The following is a 17,781-nucleotide window of genomic DNA, read 5'->3' as shown; positions in this document are numbered from 1 at the left end:
GATGTGACGCCAAACTGATTCGACACATTCTTCACCCACAGAGCAAGCAACACTGTGTTTGCGTGATGTTTTACACACAAAAGATTTCCTTATTGAGAAACTGAACGGAAGCAAACATTACCAACGCATACATTAATCTCTCAAGAGCACGGAAACCTTGGGTTTTCTTTGTTGACAGATGACAGGTATGGCTCGTCTTTAGGTTAGCATCTTTTCTCAAGCTGTATTCGAATCAGACGTCCAAGTAAAAACTGAATGCTTTGAATACACTTTAGTGCCTTTACCAGAAACACACAACCGAAATTAAAAAACTGGTAGTGAACAAGGCTGACTGTTGTGTTGCTGCATGCCACCTGTGTCTTATTGCAACTGAGCTGCAACCTGAGCATTTTGCAACAGGCAAAAATTCACCCTCAGCCCTCTAAATCTCGGTAACGTCAGGAGAATCTCAACTTGATCTCAAAGCTGATAGTCTATTGCAGCACAGCACCATGCGACTTTCATGCTCAAGTTAAAAAAATTTCAACTTGCATGATGGACGTTAAGATGTAAATTTTGCATCTTCGTGTCCACTTCCAATGCATCTAATGCACCCCCTGGTGTGAAGTTGCATCTTTTCATGTCTCTGCATTGAATTTTTATTTATAGTTGTCGCACTGTTCACATTGAATCCGAAATACCTGCATTTTGATCAATGTAAACACAATTTTAGTCTATAGGAAATAGTCATTATGGAACCAAAAGCATGATTTGACAGACTCTGAAGTTGTAATTCTATTGTTTGGCCACTATGTCAAATAAGCGTCAAAGCCAGCACTGTTTCAAGGCTCAAGACTTCAAAACAGGAGTCCACAAACCAATGGCTGATGTCAAAGTGGTTTCGTCCACTAGTTTATACAACATGGTTTCAACCGGAATAATCAGGGACTTAATTCAGTTCAAAATGCATAAAAGTCCTTGCTGCAGGGATAATATCTTCCTATGGGGAAAGGAACTATCACAGTACATTGCTTATGTTGCTTGGCCTCTATCAATCCTGATACAGCAGATCAGAAGTTTTGTATGGTTGTTTTCAAAATCAAATCATGAATATTTAATGTTATTGAGAAACATTGAAGTTTTACGAGTTCTTTGAATGCGCTGTAAATGCTTAGCCAGGGTTTGTACACAGGGGCAGGTCAAAATTAAAGACTTTGAAGTACTTTTTACAGCACTCATTTTTATTTTCAAGGATGAAACTGTTTTCTCCACAACCATCTGTTGAAAAATACTTGTGCAAATTCATGAATGGAGAAAACATGCTCCCAGGAAATATTCAGGCATGTTACTGGCAAATGACAAAAAAAGAGTAAACATTCGAAACATTTGTCTAATATGTTTCAAACATTCTTTTCTCCTCTCTTTTATTTTCAAAACCTTTTTCAAGGACCAAGTTAATTAATGTCTGATTTTCAAGGTTTTTCAGGACTTAAATTTCTGATAGTCAAATTTAAGTACTTCAAGCACCTCAAGAACCTTGTATAAACCCTGTTTAGCACACATACACTAACTTGACTCCAGCACAGCTCATGAAGGTCTTTGAGATAAAGGAATCAGACTGAAGCTACAGTAAATGCATCAACTGTATACAGTACAGTCCTCTGAATAAAAAGAAAATGCTTTTTCAACTCAAATCTATTGACTATAGCTTCTGTACATGAACCTACAGCTCAGGTCTCTCTTTCATGGTTGCTTTTACATCCAAGTTCTGAAACACAATACCTCGACTTAAAAGCTCTGTTTCTTTGTCTGGCTTGTGTACAAGGCCTCATTTACCTTGTATAGGTGGAATGAAACCGAAAACATTCTCTCTTTCCAGAAACTTAACTTTATGTCACAATCTTTGCTGCTGTTTGTATCCAAATCCTGGCTCAGTGTCACACCCTAAATGCTAAAAAAAACCTTTGACTGAGCAGTGTCATTCCTCTAGTTTGCAGGGTTTAGTACATCATGTGCTACAATCCTTTCCCCCAGTTTTCACGCCACTGCCATTTTTAAATCGCGCATTAGACTCTTGCAGAGGAAGTCGTGACCCTTTTATAGATGGTTCAGGATTACCTCAGATGATTGACACATGCCATGGTTTATTTATTTAGCCATTTAATTCCCAAGGAAAAGATAATTTGTCACAGTTGTCCCCAAAAATTCATGATCGGTAGAGCTATGCTTGCTGTAATGAAGGTTTTTATAAGAACTATCCAGCCTATTGATTGGCTGAACATGACATCCAATAGCAAACACTGTGCAGTTCTGTTGCTTCGACAACGTTTTGGAAATGTACAATGCACAACGTTTATATAAAAGTAAGCTTGTTCAAAGTTGTTCCAGGGGAGCTCTTTTATTCGGTAAGTAATGTGTTTGCCTCTGAACCTTTTAACTGTCTGGCAAAGAACTGAAGCCAGTCTGAGCAGAGGTTTTTTTTCATCCTAGCATTTCCTCTCCCTCTTTTTGTCTCTTTGTGATGTTGTTTACTTTCTGCCATTTCCAATTAATTAACACATTTCCTGAATAGAATACATGCTGATGCACAATTATGAAGCAAGTCAAGGACAAAATAAATATGTTACATCAACTCGAATAACTATTTAAAATCTGTTCATGATGCAAACAGTTAAGAGTTTGGAGGGGAGCTGCACTGGATAAATTCCAGAGCAAGAAAATATTGAACTGTAGAGTCCTGAGCATCCGGAACTGAGGACAACAGTGGACACCTCTAACCCTGCGTTGACGTCTATCCCACAGCCTGAAGCAAATTAACCCTCTAGAGGTTGGAACGTAGAGCCTATGTTTTGTCCTTGTCCACCTTCCTGTGGCCGCTTGTTCATTTTGCGTGTCACACCCGGTGCCGGCCCTCCTTTGGGGCCATTAGCGATAATTAAGATTTCCATTAGGCCAAAGGCTTAACATCTTCACCATCTAATGAGATCAATTCATTTATACACCTGGCCCAGTCTTCATGTAAATGAGAGCTCCTTCCATTTGTTTTTGGCCTTCAGCGTGAACCTAAAGTGAACTAATTTCACCTTTGTGAGGGAATCTGGCTCATTACTATAGCAGCCGCTGTTGAGAAAACATATTTGAAGTACTGACCGAGTGTTTGATTGGGATTAAGGAGGAAGAGAGACCATATGGTGGATTGGTGTATAATGCTGTTTAGATTAATTTGCCAAATGTTCTCAAAGAAAATTTCCCATTAGAATGTTTTCACTGCTCTGAAAGGGACACTTAAAAAAACAAGAACAATTTTTTCTTCAAGTAGTAGTGCTAATTATCAATCTAGATTGTTTTGGTGTGATTTACCGAGTGTTGGAGATATCGGCCGTAGAGATGTCTGCCTTCTCTCCAATACAATGAAAATAGAAGTCACTCAGCTTGTGGTGCTCAAAGCAAAAAATATTTGAAAAACTCGACAGCAATGTCTCTTTACACAAATCATGACCTGGTTACTGAAGATAATCCACAGACCTTGTTGTGAGCAGTTTCATGTAGAAACTATTTTCTGTCTGCTGAACTATACCCGCCCACGAAATTACGCGCAGAAGAAAGCGTGCATCTACTGCTGGCTCACAAAGTACCACTGAGCTTGGTTGACGTCACCAGGAGGACAAGAAGCTCATGGTAGCACAAGACGTAAACACCTATGGCATCCTCCTGGGTTGAGCTGTAACATTAGCTAGCTCAGTAGTGCTAGGTGAGCTAGCAGTCAATGCACACCTGAGACATAATTTGTTGCAATATATTCTTGAAATGAATGAATGAATTAAAAATATTTTCAGTATTTTATTATATCATCAAGAATATTATTAGCACAAAAATACCTTAAAATATTGTAATACTGTTTTGGGGCCATACCGCTGATCCCTAATTTTAGCCTATATTTTTAAAAAAGCACTATCAACAATAAATGTAAAAGTATACACTCTTTTTATGTTATTTTATGGCTTTACCTTACCATTAGACAGCCCTTTTAGAACTAAAGCCATCCTATCATCCTCTTCAAAGCAACCAAACTCCATTGACAGAAACAGGAATTTTACCTCACAGCATGAGAGTTGCTGATCTACCAACAGCTCAATCGTCTAGTGTGTTTTTGTTACTGTGTGACGTTCGGGAGCAAACTAACGTGGCCTCCACAGCAGTACATGGGTTTATTTGGGTTTATATAAGGCAATGACAATGTGCAAAAAAATGAAACTAAAAAAATGGCTGCTTTTAAGGAAAAGTTAAGAAGTCTTGCTGTAAATCTGCAATAACTGATCTTTTTCCGGAGGCAGCATGAATGACGTATCGGCCAATTTTCGAGCAAACAGTGCATTTTTATACACCAGCAGAAGCAAACTACAAGTCCACGCTTCTGGAGAGCAGGTCTCATTTGTGATTTTACACTATAGAATGAAAGTCTGGTTGAGTTACCAAACGCATTTGTGCTAACATACAATTCTCCCACTCACCACCACTCCCACTCAAGGTCCAAATAATGACCCCTGTTTTCCATTATCACGCTATTTAAAATGCATTTATAATAATAGTAAAAAGAAGAATCCACAAGTTATAGAGACTACAACAGTCTCTGGCCCTGACTGCCTTTACACCTCAGGTTAATTTGAAGAAATAATGTCTCAGTTGTGTTGTTGATAGAATGCTACATTCACTCAGCTTATGTCCCTGCCTCGCTAAATAACCTGAGCCTTTGAGAGTAAAATCTTTCCCCGTGTGAATAAAAGAACCTTGAAGGTGCCTGTTATTCAGAATGCAATTTCAATAGTTCTGCTCGGTGAGAACGCCATCATAGAGCCTCAGTTCTCAGTTCACTTAAATGTAGAAATGATGGTGCACCATAGGAGGCGCACACCCCCATCCTCTGTCTCCCTCTGTCTTACTCATGCATCCCTGACGTCTATTAGATTTGCGAAAAACAGGGTAAGAGAGACAAATGGAGGCTGAGGATATAAAATATTAATGCTCAGTATGTGCAGGCCCCTCGGTTCTCCTCCCCATCCTCAATGAGTTCACCCTCTTTTTCATCTCATTGTACAGTGGCACCATTGTGCCAACACCCCCTCCTCAGGCTGCTCACTGCCTATAAGGTGGAGAAATTAGTCACCAAGGTACATCAAACTCCTATAATTGCTTTTAAAGGGCGAAATGGGGGTCATTGGCAAGTCTCTGGCTGGCAACGTTCAGGCTGTCTTGACACTTTTTTCTTTTGTCCAATCTGCTAAGTCGGTTTTATGTGGTGGAATCAAACGGCACTCTGTCCACTGAGACTGAACGCTTCCTCTCTTAGCAAGATGCAATAGAGCTCACCTCTCAAACCCCTCCAATGAGGATGCTTTCTATTCATACAGCAGAAAACGAGCAGTCACACAACGCATTTCTATTGCCCAGCAGCCCATGAGTGTTTCAGTGCCATGGTGATAAGGCACATTTGGTTGTTAAGCTAACAAAATAATAACAGAAACTGAAAGCCATCTTGTGCTGTGGCAAGTAAACATCTAAAAGGCAGTTCTGATCTAAACTAGAATACCACTTTATGATTGTGAGCCTCCGCAAACCAGTCAAGATGCATTTTACAGTTTACAATCATGTCCAGACTCATATGTAGCCATGATAGCTGACAAAGCTTCATATGCTGAAGTTACGAAGTTGAATAATGGCCAGAAAAGTGTTTCTGCAGAACATTATGTCACTGCGAAGTTGACTTTTGACCTTTTTGATCTAAAATGTCATCGCTTCATCACCGTAATCTATTAAACATTTATGTGAAATTTAGTCATAATTATGACACTTCTGAGTTAACCTTTTAAAACTGGAATAAATTGGCTTGATTTCTTTCAAAAATAATGGAAAGTAGGCAATGTGCAACTTAACAAGAAATGGCCTGGAAAAATTAGCAAGAAATTAGTGAAAAATTACCCAAAAAAAGAAAAATAGAAAGCAAGAAGAGACAAAAAAAATCTGTAACATAAGTTTAAATATATAATTAAGGATTGTAAACTGATTTTTTTGTGTTCTGTTTTTTTCCTTTTATTTTGGGATGATATCTAATAATTTCCCCAGAGCTAATTTTCAAGTCATTTTAGCATCAACTTTCACTTTGTTTTTTCTTTTTCCCTTTTTTGTTGCAATGTTTTTGGGCATTTCTTGCCAAGTTGCTCACCCCACATGTTTTCAAAAGCAATCACATAAATTTTATCAGGTTCCAAGGCATGTAATTGCAGCACAACAAAACTGATGTCATTCCAGGTTCTAAATGGTTAAGGCCAAAAACATGCTTTCCATGCCAAGTTTGTGCCATATTTGAAGAAGGCATTGTTGAGATGTCATGTTCACGAGAATGGGACATCTTGTTATGCCACATTTTCACAAGATGCCACGGTTATCACTGACTCAGAGACACAAAAATGTGTAATTTAATAGGACAAGAAGGGCAACTTAAGGCCGCTTTATAATTTGTGCATAAGCTCTGTGCAGGTGGCCTATGCCATTATGAGCATTTATACTTGTGTAGTGGTGTGTCTGCATTGCTTTATAATCACACCTCCAAAACGCTAGTTGGAAGTGGAATTTTTATGCCATTGTGTTACATGGCCTAATACGGACCATATTAAATAGTACAAAAATCAGCTTCATAGTTACTCACAAGGTTCACAGACAAAAAAATGTCTTTTGCCAGAAACATTTTCCCCATATACACAACAGGCTATTGCTATTAGCATGAGCTTATGATATTTTACAGTGCATAAAAAGATTTTACAGTCATAAAAGCCTTTAGCAAGGCAAACTGCACAAGGAGCAGTGGACTCTTGCACCTCCCAGGTACATCTTTGCACGTGCAGTCCCCCATCTGGACTATGCTTTGCCAGATCATTGGTATTAATGATTTCACTCAATATTCCAGCTTCAGTGGTAGCTACAAAAAAATTACCAATGCAGCCACAATTTTAAAAACGAGAGAAATGCTCTAATCGTGTGCTTAATTCAAGCTCACACCCATCTCACCATCTGTCCGTTCCCTCCCTCTCTTTTCTTCATCCCGCCATCCACATTGTGGTCTTTGATCATGGGAAGCTGCAGAAACTCTGAGCCGGGGGGCACGAGAAGCATGTGTTCAGTCTTCAGATGTGATGCTGTGCCTGTAAACACGCTATGTTTCTGAGTTTGACTGTGTGGTAGTTGAATCCTCAAAACATCCCACTGAGATGACACTAAAACCATCAACATTAATAATCAGAACCAAACTTCTGAAACGATTCTTTGCAAAAATAAGAAATAAAAAAATGTTTTGTTTGGAGCAACTTTAAAAAGACTACAGATGTCATTTGATAGGGAAGGACAAAATGATTGATGCAACAGCTGACAGCAGGAGTCATTGAAAACAGGTTAAGTTTTAAAGAGAGGCAACTCAGCTTTTACACATCAAAACCAGTCTGCAGAGTCAAAACAAGTATAATTTTTGAGAAAAATTAAGATATAAAACACACCAAACTGCCAGCCTTTCCCCACTACAAACCAGTAAGTGGAATTTTATGCTCTGAGCCACATATGAACTGGAACACACCATATGGGCAGGTAAGCACGGGAGTGAGTGAACTCTTTTTAGCTCCTATTTCAGAGTAGGTTCTTCCAGCATAAGAGGAACCATGAGTGACATACGGTATGGGGATAGCATGAATGTACAACGACTGAACACTGCACTGGCAACAGCCTTCTTTAAACCTGATAACCGTGTAAACAACACAAAGCACAAACAACGAATCGTAAAAAAGGATGGAAAAAAACAAAGACAGTGGGCAGTAAAGTCCAGACTTTCCTGAATGTAGATGAGGTAAGTCAGGTAATTTGAGACATCAGGTAAAATGGGGACAAAGTTTTACATCTTGGTCTCTTAAAATAGTGACTTCATCCTGTGTAATGTGACGGAAGAAATACAACACAATTTTGACTCTTCAGAGCAAATGTGAAGTTGCTATGCCAACAGCCAGCATTCATACAGTATGTCACTTCAGCGTTCCTGTTGGTGGTGTGAATGCAAACAGAAAAAAAGTCCTTGATGGTATGTAGTTCCCAAGGAAGCTCCCCAACGGGCAGTTACTCTAAAGTAGTAACAACTGTTCGGTCTTTAAATGCCTTATGATTCAGAGTCTGATTCAAGTTGTCTGCACCATAGACTACATTAAATGATAAACATAACCCTCGTGACATGATCGATTGATTTGTGGACTCCCATTTTGAAGCCTGGAGGGATGGCATTTTTTCAAACAAGACCACCACACACTATAGACAACCTTGCATTACAACACATATTTCGGGAGCATAACTTCATTCTCCCCTTAGGATGCCATGATATTTCCACTATGTATTTACATAGCAAATTGTGGTTTGCTGCTATATAGTAGCTTTAATAATTGGTAACCAGAGCTGAGAAAAAAACAAATAAAAAGAAAAAAAAACAGCTGTCATCAATTATTTAATTATTATTCTGACACCGAGGATACCGAGAGTACCTTTCTCTCGCTCAAACTCTGATCAAATAATAAAACTAAGCAGCGCTGATCAATTATAAATCATGACTCTATTGCTGTGTTGGATAAGTCTCACCTAAAGTCTTTTCAGGAACATATTTGCACAAGAAACACGCATTACACCCACCAGTGGAAGCGTTAATTGGTCTGGTGCTGCACAATACATCCTGGTAGTTGCAGGTTACCTCTTGAGCAAAAGTGAAGGCCAAAGCCCTTTTCCTCTAGTCATGTAACACCAATTTCAAGAGTATGTATGTCTTTCTACTGCATAGACAGCCCAATTTAATGAAAAGACAACCTTTCCAGCAGTGAAATACTTCTTCAAGGACAGCTACAGGCTAGTCAAGTCACCTCAAATACACTGACTTTTTTTTTTTCTTCCAAGTTTTACAGTACATCACAGCAACAGTGACAACACTAAACCATACATAATGAATCTAAAAATGTCAAATGCATGCAAAACTACTACAACTGCTCCATTTCCTAAAAATTGCCAGTAACAGAGAATGAACCACCAAGGTTGAATCGCCTCTGCAATGTTAAATCTCAACCCACAACACTTGGCGCAGATCCCTCCGCGGCCCTCTAAATGAGACTAAAATTGAATGTTGTGTTTGTGTGTGATTTCCTTAAACTATGGCTCCTTCATTTTCAAAACCAGACAGCGATGAAATTATAACATCTGCTGTACAGGCATCTGATTTTCTGCTCGGGTGGATACAAGAGAAAAACAGCTCGGAAACCTGAGGAGCGCCGAGCCAGAGGACGGGGGTTTGGATGATACAACGGGCGAGTGCGGGTGAGACCAGATCGCTAACCTCTGCACAGCCGTTGGCCTATAAAAGCTTTCATCTCGGAGATAGGGGAAGAGGTAGAGGATGGCGGCCCAGGCGTGCGTCACGCCGATAAGCTTCCTCCCCAATTCAGCCGCTCACTGCCCTCCCACCCTCCTCACCTCCATCTGATCCCATCTTTATCCTCGTCCTTTGTCTGCCTCCTCTCACTCCCGCCACTCTCTTTCTGAAGCTGAAGTATAAGCTCAGATAGGACTGAGTGATATGAGTTGAATAAACCCCAGGAATTAATTTTTGAAACATCTCTCCCCTCTCACCCTCCCTTCTTTGGGCTTCCTTGCTATCGCCACATATTTTCTCTTTCTCCCTGAGCAATTCGATTGGGACAGCTAAAAAGTTTTTATAATAGAATATTTAATCCACCAAGCAAAACATAGTGAAATTAGAAGGCTGCTCTCACACATGGAGCGGCACAATGATCACAACTCGGCCTCTCTTTCTTTTTCTTTTCGACCACTCTCTCTTTCTTCTGCTCCTGACTGCAAAAAGCAAGGCCTACCTATATTGATCGCCATGCAAAAGCAGATTTTCCAAAACTGTATTGTTGGCTGCAAATTCAATATTCTTTAGCCTCTACAAATCCAAACCTATGATGAACTAGAATCCGTCCGCGGGATCAGATCCCGCCGGTTTCTTTTCTAACAATGAGTCGAGACTTGAAGCAGGATTTCTTTCTGTTGTTCAAGAGTTTGAAGTGACACGAAAATAAATTTCACTTGAGCTAATATTAGACTTCCCTCCACTCCGGCTTAGCCAGGTGGCTCCTGAGGGACGTGACGTAGGCGAGACCTGATGAGCGGGAAGCATCATCCTCCTCATCCCGTGGGAAAGTTACATAAGGACATAAGTATCATTGATTGTGGAGGTGTTATTGTTGGTGTCTGGGGAAGCTGTAGTGAAGACACTGTGTGAAACGGTTTTCTTCGGTAAACTGAACTCATGCTCAGGCACAGTGTGGAGTATTGCATAGCGACTGCCCTGTATGTTGTTTTAATGTGTGCATCTGTGCATGACAGCAAGCCGAACAGATTTTTTTTGAGTTGAAGATTAAGATGATTAAAACTTTCCCTTTTGGCTATGAGACCGGTGGAAATATACTCATGTGTATCTAAATTAAACACCTCGCACCACTCTGCTCCAGTATACCATGTTACATTCACTGAATCCAATGCTGATGTTGAACAGATGCAATGTTCAACATTATTGTGTTTCATGCTAAAACTTGCTAATTAGCACTAAACAAAAGCTGAGGCTGTTGGGAGTGAGTTAGTCATAAAGCACAGTACGTTCAGATAAATATCTACAAATTACATTTTGGTTGTGGTTGCGGTCAACCTATGATGGACCTACTGTCTTTGCTACCACCTCTTGTCCAGTTTTGGGCTTCGCTATTTATGTGACAACACATTTACAACTATTTCAGGTGGCTAAGTTAACATTAGCTACCGAACAATCACCAAGCTCAGTGTACTTACTCAGAGCATTCTGGCTTTTCCTGCTGGCAGCAGACCTCGGATGCTGTCCTTTTCTGCCATGATAACTGTGAATAAAACACAATGGGTGGACTATGTTAATAGTTTAGGTAGCAGTGGTTACAGTTCAAGAAGAGCTTGTAGAGATAGAGATTTGCCATATATAAATAGTAAATCTAAAATTTTATGTGTGTTAAACAACAGAATGGGCTCAGGGCAGGCTCAGTTACTACTCTCTCGGACTCAAGTCAGGTTCAGGCAGAAATATTTGGCCCACGTTGCACTTTAATGTAAAGTTAAGAGGATTTCCACAGTAATTACAATTCATTCTGTGGGGAATATGAATGTCTGCACGAAAATCTACTGCAATCCATCCAGTAGTTGTGGAGACATTTCATTTAAAACCATAAATGTCAGCCTCATGGGAATAGTCAAGGGATCACTGAAGGCAGTAGGATTTACATCTTGGAACCACAATTTTCTGTACAAAATTTTGAAGACTATGTTGAGATATTTCCTTTGACAGTTTGACAAGTTTTTGCCTGCTGGTAGCACTAGAGGAAAAATGAGTGGATCACTAGTCTTTAGGATTCATTTTCTGGGCACCAGAAAATGCCAAATTTCATGGCTATCCATCCAATAGTTGCTGATACACATTTACTCAAATCCAAAAAATGTTAACCTCATTTTGGCACTAGATGGAAAGTCAGGGGGGCACCAAAGTCAGTGAATGTAATTTTCTGGGACCCTGAATGTCTGTACAAAAATCAATCTATTAATCTAGTAGTTGTCCAGACATTTCCCAAAATGTCAGCCTCATGGGAAAAAATCAATGTATTACCGAAATCAGTGGGACTTATCATCTGGGGACCATTAATTTCTGTAAAAAAAAAAAAAAAAAAAAATATATATATATATATATATATATATATATATATATATATATATATATATATATATATATATGCCAACCCATCCAGCAGATGTCGAAATATTTGGCTGGACAAATTCAAGTTTTGGCCTGTCTGAGGACCAGCAAAGTGAATATGCTTCTGGGGACCATGAATTTTTGTACAAAATTGTATTGCAATTCATCCAATAGCTGTTAAAAACTGAAACTTTCCCCAATAATATGAGGAAGAAAATCACATTATTAGTGGGTTATTTTGGAATGTCAGCTGTGTGTTTTTCAGATAAGGCACCTCGAAGACACACGGGATACAGAAATGCAGGCAAAAATATGCAACGATGTCAAATATTAAATCCAAACAAAAGGTTGTATAACACTAAAAACCACAGTAACTCCTCTTTCAAAACACTGCCAGCTGAGAAAAGGAGCACATAGTGAGTACGGAAAACTGAAAAAAAACATGAATTTCAAATCTCAATCCACATTCCTCATTCATAACTTATTGGTCTGAAACAAAACACAGAAAAAACACTAAAAACAATTGAAAGTGTTCCAACTGTTGGAGGCAGGGAGGGACTTGGTGGTTGCACTGTCAAAATCCAGCTCTGAAAACAGCATTAAGCATTGAGCAGCTGTTCAGCCTTTGCTGGTGAGATGCTGGTAAAAGAAATGCAGCAGTGTATTTTTAGCTTATATTTTTGCAAGGAAGCTAAGAAAGGTTTCTTTTGTTCACTGCATTGCTTAAGGACACCTCCGTGTAGGCGTAAAGGACACACACAGTGACAGTGCAACGAAAACAGCAGAAAGGAATCCTTTTCCGACAATGCAACACAACCAATGGAAGTTTTGATCTGCAAGTGAGGTTATCTTGGTTTGTTTCCTGGGCAAAAATCCCAACAATTCATTCAGGTGGGAGGAAAACTGCTGAGCTCACTTATCAATGATAGAGGGTATACAGCTGCAGCTTTCTTGCACTGTATCGACTGTCTAGTTCTCTTATCACTGCGCATGTAGAGATGCACTTCACACTTGTTGACCTCGGTCAGATTTTATGGCATTGCATAGGTTAAGTGCTGCCATAGAGGGGATGACATCAGTGCCCTCCTACTTAGAACGAAGGCCATTTGGATTTATTCACTGGACACACTGGCACCAAAGGGACTTAATGAGGGCTTTGACATTTGTCCCCCTCTGCAATAATTATGCTGTTAGAGAATCTCCGGCTTGGCTATAACCTTCTTCTAATGGAACTGTATGCTCGTCTGTCAGTGGGGTGCGCACTGTATAATGTATCTGACCTTATGGGCAATCATTTTTACGAGGGCCGTAACAGTTCGTGAATTCGTACCGATACTGTCAGGGTCTTGGGTCACGGTTCGGTGCATGCAGCTGCAGGCAAAATACAGCAAATTTAGATCAATGCATGTAGTTTGGAACCAAGGTTAACAAGCGTGAAATCTGCCTGGAAACTTCAAACCATTAACCGTCAGAATCACATGCTGAGAGTCAGTCACACTATGGTGAACACAAATTACATGCCAGAGCTGGAAGACCCAACTGCAGGCTGCCGTCCAGCTACAATGGTAACGTAAAGAGTATTGTGTGTAAGACGGATGGTGCGTCAGCATTGCTCCATCGTTGTAGGATATGTGAATGGAAACATGCTAGCGCACATTTGACTGCAACACCCAAGAGGGCCATTCTTATTCCCAGGGCATTGAATACAGTCACTTTGGCACGCCCCTCAGCGTATCGATGTCTGTGGCACCCTTTAGTGTCTTTATGAGCCGCACTGGGCTTTCAACCAATGTAAACTCATCTGTGGTAATACTTGACACTAACAGCAACTGATGTAGTGTACAAGAGCAGGAAAGTCCACACATGATGGAATGGCGGAGAAGTGGAGACACAGACTTTAACCCAGGAGACCACAATTTGTGTTCGATGTAAATCTAAAGTCAGTGTTGTTTTAAGGCAACAACGCACCCTCTGAACAATGGTCACGTACTAATGTCACTCGTGATATTTTTACTATGCATAATGTAACAAAAGCACTTAATTTAACCTAAAAAAACCTTTCTTCTGACCCAAATGAAATGATTTTGGTGCCTAAACCTAACTGAGAGAGTTTCAGAGCATAAACCACATGTTAGAATGCGTTGCAGCTGTGCGTCATATAGATTTGATAGGGTGCTCTGTGGGACATTATGAGATGCCAAGGGATGTGAAAATTTGTCGGTTTTTGACGACCTGTTTGAGAATGACATAACAGTTTGATGCAGAAAGGCTGGCTACCAAGATGATAAGTATTTATGTGCACTGAATGTTTAAAGATAGCCAAGGTGGAATTAATTAAACACCGAAACATGACTCCTAAACCAGGGTGCTGAACCGAACTGTGACTTGTCCAGTGTTACACCCTTAATGTTTACAGACAAAGACATATGTGGCGCTGGATATATCAAAGGTGTTGTGCACTGTGGTATGCAGCACAGATTTTTCATACTCAAAAGCCAGAGGTAACTGAAAAATGATTGGTAGTCCCCAATATCACTCCCATGTTTTCTTCTGCACTTCGTATTCAGTTACCTTAGCTTTGCGCAAAGACTGGAAGCAGGAGGAAAAGCTACATCTGAGTAAACTAAATATGTCTGCTAGCACCTCCAAAGCTCACTTATTAACACACTAAATTAATAGGCTAGCAACTGCTACCAGTTTACAGTTGTTGTGCTAAGCTAAGCTAACATACTGCTGGCTGTATAATCATATTTATCTTACAAAAATGAGAGTCATACCAATCTTCTCATTTCATGTTCTCAAAGAAAGTAAATACACGTTTTTCCCAAAAATGTTGAACTGTTCCTTAATGGTTATGCAGTCAGTGTCTGATTCAGAGTGTGAGGCTGTGGCTATTTCTTGGCAGTAACAGGTACCTGTGCAAATCCAGTGCAAACAAAAATGAATTGTTTATTTTTTCAAGCAATGCTCTCGCGTTCTCTTGTCTTGAAAAACTGAACACTGCCAAGATGACCTTTATTTAGCCCCAGTAAACACATTTTTCTATATTCAGGTTTGGAGAAAGTAGTTTGCTAAATTATTTTTTTAAAAAACAGTATTAAACTTATTCAACAGACATACCGCAGATCTTCAACATTCGAGATATTTGAGGACCAAAAAATGTTCTATGCAATGGAGGACAAACAAAGGTGGACTGCATAGTGAAAAACAAATCTCAACTCTCAAACCACATTAAAATAAACCCAAAACAAATCCATGCTGTCAACAAAATGGTCTAAAGAAAGACACATGTAAGACAGCCAACTACCATGTGTACCAACACCAAGTGCCACTGTAATCTTATTTGTCAAAATGACGCTGGATCAGTGTCCCCAAGAAGAACCCCCCGCCCATTTATTTCTTCCCAGTTTGACAAATAAAGTTATATCAGATCTGAAAGGAAAGACAAATTCCCACGTGTACCGGAAAACAGCCATTGACTCGTTTACCACTTCAAGCGCGAAGCAAACGTGATGGAGCCTGGCACAAGGAGCGACACATACAGTACATCACACGACGGCGTCACTTAGAGCAAAACACACATAGCGCAGCATGCTCGTTAACCTTTGGACGGGCATCTGTATGTGTGTTTTTGTCTGTTGTTCTGCTGTGACGGATGAAGCTAAGGATGATAGAGTGTGTCCGTCTCCCTCTTGATCACACAGCCACCAAGGCATTACAGAAGCTGTGTGTGCACAGAGGTACACACCTCATACCTGCACAAAAACACACATGCTCACAGCTGGGTGACAGATCAAAGGGCTGAAACTGTTTGCTCTTTTCCAGCTGTGTCCAAATGCATCTTGAATTTACCATTAAACTGCTCGTGTGGACGCTCCTTCACAGAATTTCTGTGTGCAAGAAAGACAATGCCCAATTTTATTCATGAGAATCACTTTGCAGAACATAACAAAGTGCTCAACGGGGAAGCCAAGGACACCAAGAACGCAATTAAAAAGTGTGTGAGGGGGGGGGGGCAACACACAAATCGGAAATCGAAAAAAGTGTTTGTGTGTGCTGTTATGTGGGCAGCTGCATGCACTGCAGCAGAGCTGTGTCTGTGTCTTTACCATTGTCCCATTGTAAATCCATTCCAACATCCCCCCCCCCCCTCCTTTCTCTCAGACTAATGTACATAAACAACACAAGACAAATCACCAGAGAGGCTGAAAGAAAATGGAAGCAGCAGTTCTTGCACTAATGTTGCTTGGCAACCAGACCAAGGTGATTTAGTAATTGAATGCATTCTGTGAATATTTGTTTTGAAAGTGGCGTGTCCAGCGTTGAAGCTGGTAAATGTCTAAGAAAAATGCATCAGGCACAACTATTTCAAATCATTTTAAGCTTGTGGTTGGTGGACTGCAATTTTAACTCCTCAGGACAACTATTTGGGCAAATCGAGGAAAAAGGAAGATAATGAGTAATGCACTCATCTTACAGCCTCTGTGTGGGTGCCCTTTAACATGGCAATTAACCCCTAAGACCTCCAGTGGAGCTGCTGGATGGCCAGCAGCACAAAACTGTGTGCATATTCTGCAGGATTTTGGCATAAATATGAATCTAATTTAGTTATTATCTGACAAAGAGCATACATCTTTATCTAATTTTTCCTTGGTAAGAAAAAAAGATACATCTGACACTGTGTGTCAAATCTAAGGCACTTCATTAACGATTGAGAGCATTTTCAAGTACATTTAAGGTCTGAAAGAACCTGCTGGTGCAGTTGTCAGCATCATTAATGCACAGCAGAAAATCCATCTTGTATTCTGCCTTAAAATCGTACAACCGTAGTCCATCTTGAGGTCTGCAGCTAGTCTGGAGGGATAATTTATTTAACATAACAAATGTTTGGGAGCTGTAGCCAACTTTCACTTCCATCCCACCAGCCGAGACGTATATGAAGTAAGTAATGTGGTTTGCAATTCTATCAAAGCTTAGAAACTAAATTTAACATTACAAAGTATGAAATATAACCCATATGAGCCAATAGGGAGGTGACAGTGTTTCAACACATTGCACCATCCTTCAATCATGAAGCAGCCTTGAATTCACTTCCTGTCTTTTGTGAATGCTGCCCTTTGAGGCATGGCTGAAACAGCATTTTCTGACAATTTCTCTTTACATTTATCCTTTGGACGAGCAAATCTGACTTTATAGGAGTAGGATGAAAGACAGTAGAAAAAGGCTCTTGTGCTTTAAAGCCCCTTTCAAATGTGTACCTTGTTGAGTAAATGGGCTGGAATTTTACATGTTGGCCCCATATCTGAATAAGTGGCTGAGTCACTTTTACGGAAAAGTCACAGAGGCAATCTCCAGGTGCCAAATACTGTGCAAGCATCGAGGCTCTTTCTGTAAATGTGCCGTCATGCATAAGCGAACCTTGGAGAACATTTATGTAACTGTCACATATGTATGAACCGCAGAAAGCTATAACATTAACACACAGAGGATGTTATATTTTTCATGGCTGAACAGGGCTTAAGAGTGTTGACAGTTTTGCAAAGTAAATTATTGGAAGTAGCAAGTGCAACATTATCTGTATTTATTTAACTAACTTTATTATCTATTTCTATATTCATAGTTGGAATTGGCGGGGTTAAAACTGCAAGTTGGTGGGGCTTAAGCCAGACATAAATGCAACCTAGCATTAGATATATTTTATTGGCTGGATATAGCACCCCATGATGGCGCCGATTTAGTGCAATATATGTAAAAAAGTTTCCAGCTTCCAAGTTTTCTTCTTTGGTATTTAGCCCACTAAAAATGCCCAGTGGTGTTTCCTTCGCTCGTCCCACCCATGAGTTTCGCCCTCGGCTTATAGACTTACATCGTGATGACATCACAGATTTTTTAAATAGCTTTTCTCAGCCTTAGGAACGTTTTATAAATATAAAACCTCCATGGATCAAGAATTCATAATGGAG

General features: G+C 40.0%; 1 protein-coding gene across 1 annotated transcript in view; it reads right to left on the bottom strand.

Annotated features, from left to right (window-relative positions):
* The window catches only part of LOC121962718 (gamma-aminobutyric acid receptor subunit alpha-5-like), a 270,680-nt gene that overhangs the window by 189,442 nt on the left and 63,457 nt on the right, over positions 1-17,781 (bottom strand). The window contains exon 6 of the mRNA XM_088074904.1: positions 10,894-10,958. The gene's annotated coding sequence lies outside the window, so the exon portion shown is untranslated. The remainder of the gene's footprint in view (positions 1-10,893; positions 10,959-17,781) is intronic.

This window comes from Plectropomus leopardus, chromosome 24 (assembly GCF_026936395.1).
Source record: "Plectropomus leopardus strain MGB_pleo_1.0 chromosome 24, ASM2693639v1, whole genome shotgun sequence".
Lineage (NCBI taxonomy): Eukaryota > Metazoa > Chordata > Actinopteri > Perciformes > Serranidae > Plectropomus > Plectropomus leopardus.
This window is presented reverse-complemented; position numbering and strand designations above follow the sequence as displayed.